At 34.4% G+C, this 6,575-nt stretch overlaps 1 non-coding gene across 1 annotated transcript; it reads left to right on the top strand.

Annotated features, from left to right (window-relative positions):
• The first annotated feature begins 1,875 nt into the window (after nucleotides 1-1,875).
• LOC133798996 (small nucleolar RNA R71) lies at nucleotides 1,876-1,982 on the top strand. Its single transcript, XR_009876206.1, has one exon. It is a non-coding gene; the product is annotated as a small nucleolar RNA R71 (small nucleolar RNA).
• The last annotated feature ends 4,593 nt before the right edge of the window (nucleotides 1,983-6,575 follow it).

The following is a 6,575-nucleotide window of genomic DNA, read 5'->3' as shown; positions in this document are numbered from 1 at the left end:
GGAAGTTGGGTCAATTGAACAATTGGAACCTCTTCGGTTGAAGTCTTTGGCTGTGACCTCTCACGAGGTAGCTCTTCAAAGCGAGGCTGCCAAAACTGAGTCTTTCTATGGCGTGAGTCTATGCGATATGATATTGCAAGAGTAGACTCAATAGAATTGGGACTTTTTTTGTCAGATAGAAGGAGGTGTTCATCAAGATTATCAAAGTAGCTTTGCAATTGAACCTCCTCAAAAATTATAGTGTCAATCATGAATGTTTGATAGCATTCATCATCTTCTCGGGGTTGTTTCCCGATGTGGAATATATTGACTTCAAGAGTCATGTTTCCAAACGATATCTTCATTAGACCATTCCGACAATTGATCAAAGCATTTGTTGTAGCAAGGAATGGTCTTCCGAGGATAATAGGAATTTTAGACTCCATGTTTACCACAGATTGGGTATCAAGAATAAGAAAGTCCACAGGGTAATAGAATTTTTCAATTTGAACTAAAACATCCTCAACAATACCCCTAGGCTTTTTGGTGGAGCGGTCAGCAAGCTGTAGCACAACAGATGTTGGCTTCATTTCTCCAAGATCGAGTTGTGAGTATACAGAGTAGGGCATGAAGTTTACACTCGCGCCAAGATCAAGTAAGGCTTGGCTGACTTCATAGGTCCCAATTTGGCAAGAAATGGTGGGACAACCAGGATCTTTGTATTTTGGCGGTGCCTTTTGTTCAATCACCGCACTCACTTGCTCGGTCAAGAAGGCAGTCTTCTTGACATGGTGCTTCCTTTTTGTAGTGCAAAGATCCTTGATGATTTTGGCATACGCATGCACTTGTGTTTATGATGTGAAGAAAATGAAGATTAATCTTCACTTGAGTCAAGTTCTCAAGGATTTCAGCTCGGTTATCAAGAAGTTTCCCAACAGGTTTCAAAGCCTGGGGAAATGGTACTTTTGGCGTGGCCTTGAGTGGTGGAATTTCGGAAATGACTTTGGAGTACTAGGAGTGTTGGATTTTATGGGTGGGTCTTGCAAAGTTTTACCGCATCTCGTCGTGATGGCATTTACTTCCTTGACATTTTGATCATTAGAATTTGAAGATTGGGCCATGTGTTGGCCTTGCACATTGAATTTCAGTTGGGAAGGAAGTTTGCCTTTTTCCGGAATGGCCAAGGATTCAGTCAATTTTGAGAATTGACATTTCATTTCCTTGATTTCTTCCATCATTTGGCGATTCAGTTTGGATTGTTCCTCTATGAATGCATGAAGGGTATTCTCGAGAGAATTTCATTGTGGATGAGCATTGTATTAAGGTGCAGAATACGCCTTTGATGGTTGAACTTGTTGCTCATTTCTCCATTGGCCTCCAAACGATTGAGCTTAGTTGGAATCTCTCCAATTGAAATTTGGGTGGTTTCTCCAACCAGGGTTGTACGTATGAGAGAATGGCTTGTTATATGCCCCTAAGGCATTGCATTGCTCCTCATAAAACCCCCTCATTTCAAAAGCTAAGCAGTCCTTAGCTAAATGCTCCGCCCCTCCACAAACAAAGCAAGGTTCTTGCGGTTCCGCTTGAGCAATCATGTGCAGTTTTTGGCCATTTTTCGTCATTAAGACCTCAAATTGCTTTTTCAAAGCCTCGAGTTGGGCCTTAACACTATCCTCTTCTCGAAGTTGATAGATCCTAGATGGTTTGTGTCAGTTGGTGCTATCAGTAGCACTTGGACTAGTCCAGGTGTGAGACTTTTTCGTGATTTCTTCGAGATATTCAAGAGCATCGTCTGGTTCTTTTCCGAGGAATTCACCATTGCATAGCATTTCTACAAACTGGCGCTCACGACTTGTGAGGCCTTCATAGAAGTAACTGACCAAACGCCAGTTATCATAGCCATGGTGCAGACACTGATTTAACAGATCTTTGAATCTTTCCCAGACTTGATAGAAAGTTTCATTGTCCTTTTGGGAAAATGTGGAAATCTGTCATTTTAGACTGTTGGTCTTATTGCTGGGGAAGTGTTTCAGAAAAAAAGATTTGGTCATCTCCTCCCATGTTCCAATAGACCTGGGTCTCAAAGAGTATAACCAACTTTTGGCTTTGTCCTTCAAGGAGAAAGGGAAGAACTTCAGTCGCACATAATCGACATTTTCGGCTTGGTTATAGAACGTCGCTACTACCTCCTCGAATTCTCTGGTATGCACGTATGGGCTTTCGTTTTCCATTCCATGAAATGTGGGAAAGAGTTGAATCATGCCAGGTTTAAACTATAATGCGGGCATATTAGGAGGGAAGATAATACATGAAGGCGTGGAAGTGCAAGTAGGATGGAGGTAGTCATTGAGAGTTCTTGGTTGGATTTCATCATTGCGAGCCATTGCGAATGGATTATTATCAGCTAGAGTTTGTGGAGAGTCCGGATTGGTGGAAGGAGTTTCAGAAGGAGTGGTGGATGAATTGGAAGAAGTGTCACTAGAAGTTTCGTGATGATTCATCCACTCTCGAAATTCAGAATTATATATTTTTTTTGTGTTTTCTTTGATTTTAATTTTTTTTTGTTAAACTTGTTCCCGTATAGATTTGGAGGTTTTTGGGGGATCTCCAACGCCTTACTAGAACTCCCTGAGGTTACTGAATAAGTATGGTCAACCTTTTTGACCAAACAACCTTTAAGCATAGTGAAATTGCTTATTTTGACTAAACAAGCTAGGTTTTCTTATAGTAATAAGTTCAACATTGTAATAATGCAAAGGTAGATGCTCGAAATGTTCCCAGGCCGATTGGGAAGGTTGCCAAGATACCGCTTTAGACCCACACTTTCCTAGACAGAACTCCCCGAGGTTCCCAAGTAAGTGTGGAGGGTAATGCTATCACAAACCTTATTTAACAACCAATCTTTCTAGACAGAACAATATCGGTTTCTACCATTTGTAATATTACACAATTGTTCCCAATACTAAGCGTTTTATGATTGAAATTTTATGAACAATTTTATGCAATTTAATGTTGTTTTTTTTTTGAAAACCTAAATTCTAAGGAAAACTAAGGCAAAGAAAATAAAAGCCTAAACTAAGCAACAAAATAAACAACACAAAAATAAAATAAAGAAAAGAGAATTAAAGTGAAGATAGAATAGCAAGCTTAATGTTTTTTTTTTCCAAATATGTATTAAACTAAAAAAAATAAAATAGAAATTAAGAAAGAAAAATGGAATAAGAATTAGCTAAAAAGAAAAAAAAGATAATTATATAAATATATATATATGGTTTTTTTTAACCAAAAGAAAGGAAAATAAAAAAAAAAAGAAATAAAAATAGAAATAAGAATAAATATATATAAAAAAATATTTTTTTTTGGGTTTTTTTAGTTACTTTTTTTTTATAGATATGTATATATATGAATATTTATATATTTATATGTTTTTTTTGTTTATTGAAAAAGAAAAAAAATGAAGAGAATATATATAACTATTTTTTTTGTTTTTATGATTTTTAGTTAGTTTTTTTTTTCTTTTTTTGTTTTAATAACAATAATCAAATTAACTAAAAATTAGTAAATAAAAAAAATAAAATAAAACTACACTAACACAATATTTATTCCAACAAAAACACAAATAAAGTTACTAATATTTTTGTAAAAATTTCACTAAACCTTTGAAAACTACCTCCTCGGCAACGACGCCAAAATTTGTTTAACGCCCAAATCGTGACAACCACTAAGCGGTGGTTGTAGTATAATTAGGCGATCGATTCACAAGGAGGTAACCTAAAATCGAAAGATTAGTAGAAAATAACACAAAAAGTTAGTAACAAGAGATAAATAAAATTGTAAATGAAAAGAGATTTGTGAAATAAAGGTAAGATGTAATCAAGAGTTTGAGAAATGGAAAGGTTTCAAGAATCATCCATATGCTTGTTTAGTTACTTGGTTACTTGATTTACAAAAATATACAAGTAAATAATTCACATCCCAACATCTACTTGGAAAATCTAATATTAAAGTCCATATTCTTTTCTAACAAAAGTCCATTTGAGTTATAAAGTTCTTTACTTTAAAAACACAATGTTAATCTTATGAAAAATCTAAAAATGACAAAATACCCAAGGGTAATAATGCAATAGAAGATTAGACATAAAATTATGTATCAATGTTACTTTTACTAATTAGAAGCACATAGAAAGTGCATGACTAATCCTATATACTATAAGCATAAGTAAATGAAGATAACAAAATAGAGATGGAGATGAAAGAACATAAATAACTCAAATACATTACATTAAGAACATAGTAACTCAAAGTAGCAAAATAACATCACTAGCATATGGAATCATCCCTAACCTTCCTAGGAAGATTAGGCCATTATGCTCATGATTCTCACAAAATTCTAAGAAGAAAATATGAGAAGAAAGTGGGTAGAAATTTTGCTATAGTTTCTTTACTCTAAAAATTACATACCAATTGGAAAGAAAGAGTCCCTATTTATAGAGGGAGAAAATGGCTAAAAAGAAATTAAACAACAAAATGGGGTTTACAAAATAAATCTGAAATATTAATAATAAAATATGATTTTGAAAAATCAAATCTTATTATAAATATTAACCTAGTTATTTTGGTGCATGGTCAAAATGCTCTTTTTCTAAAATACCACAAAGTGTGAACTTAAAGCTCAAAATAGCAATTTGCAAGGCCCAATACCGACAAAATATGGGTTGAAGGTGGCTGGTGGTAGAAGTTGGTTTTGACCCATTCCCAGCCAATGGGGAGACGACACGTGGACGACTAACTGGGAAGAGAAATCTGGAGAGATTGGGCTGCTGGAAGTTTGGGTCGCTGGGTGTTAGAGGCTGGCTTTGGGCCTGCTGGGAGGTGCTGAACTCGGGTTGCTAACATGGGTTGGCTGCTGGAGAAGCTTGGGTGCTTCGAGGACCTGGGGCGTGAGTTGCTGATGGGCCACTGGAGAGAAGCTAGGCCCGCTGGGATAAGCTTTGAATGGCTAAGGACAGGCGAGAGGTGCTGGGCTGCGTGGCGTGAGGAGAAGGCGCCACCTGGCTGTGGAGGGGCTGGCAGCTTGGGTTGCTGAGCTTGGGCCTCTCCTTCAGTTGGGCCGGCTGCTACAAAACAAAAAATTACTCCTTAAAAATTCCCTTTTTAATTCAACTCTTTTCCCTTTTTCTTTTCTTTTGCTTTTATTAATGTCAAAATGCAACATACTTTATACAAATTAAATTAAAATTAATATTTTCCATTAAAGAAATATATCAAAATAATTTTAAGAAAATATTTATTAAAACTTAATTTAATTTAAATTTTAAGCTTAGTAAAATGTCATTTTTTAGTACTATTCATTGAGACTTTGGAATCAGTAACTGAATAATGATTATTATGTTTGGAATAGTATGAAATGAAATAAAATTTATATTATTTTGACCAAAATATATTTATTTTCATAAATAATTTTTAATCAAATTATTATTATTTTTTATTATATACCAAATTATCATTTTTATTCTAAATCATAATTTTTTATTAAATTATCCTTATAAACATAAGAATAAATAGCATTTTCCCCCCCAAACTATGACCACTGTATGAAAGTTCCCCTCGAATGATTCACGATGTTTTAAATTACCCCCGAACTTTTAACATTAGTAATTTATGGGTATTCCGTTGCATTCCGTTCAATTATGTCGTTTACTCGGTAATGTGGCATAATACGTTTATAGTGGTTGAAAAATTGAAAGAAAAATTAATACACTTAAGCCTACCATAATAATTATAGATATTATTAGGAAATAAATTTTTTCTTTCCTCTTCCCTTTTCTTCACGATTTTCTTCTCTTCAAACCCTAGGTTTAATTATTCATTCTGCACTTGTCTTCATCAAGCATTATAAATGTCATATTCTAGGGGAAAAAGGTATGAAGAAGTTCAAGGGAGGCTTTGTCGTTGTAGATGTGAGGTCGTACTAGGCATAATGTGGGTTGTATACAATTCTGGGAGAAGGTTCTATGGCTGCCCAAGATACAAGGTTTTTTGTTTCAATTATTTTTCTTGTTTATGATTGGCTCAAACTCCTCTAACTCTGTATTTTATTTACAGAGAAATGATAGAGATGGTTGTGACTTTATTCATCAGATAGACCCTCCTAGTGGTGAAAGACATAATTGTGATAATGGGTTGTTTAAAAAGAGGAGATCGAAGGCATTCTTTTACAACAACAAATTTTTGTTGAGAAAAGAGATGAACAAGTTGGAAGAATTTTGATGTTGATGGAGGATGTCAAAATTTGTCTCTGTATTTTTGTTGTACTTTTATCTTTTGTTTTGTACTTGGCATTATGGTGAAATGTAATTGACGTGTTGTTTTTTCAACTGATAAAAATGTAACTGTGTTGAACAAATGAAGAAAAACATCATTTATGGTTTATGTATTTTTATTGATTCTGATATATCTAGTGGCATTTATAGTTGCTTAATTGTAATGAAATTTGATTAAAAAAAGTTTCTAATAGCATAATACAACTAGAAAAATAATGTAAAATGCGAGTCAACATTTTCATTCAGTAAACTAGTATCTGGTGTACAGCATAT

This window comes from Humulus lupulus, chromosome 8 (genome assembly GCF_963169125.1).
Source record: "Humulus lupulus chromosome 8, drHumLupu1.1, whole genome shotgun sequence".
Classification (NCBI taxonomy): Eukaryota; Viridiplantae; Streptophyta; class Magnoliopsida; order Rosales; family Cannabaceae; genus Humulus; species Humulus lupulus.
Note: the sequence above shows the minus strand (reverse complement) of the source record. Positions and strands in the feature narration are given on the sequence as shown.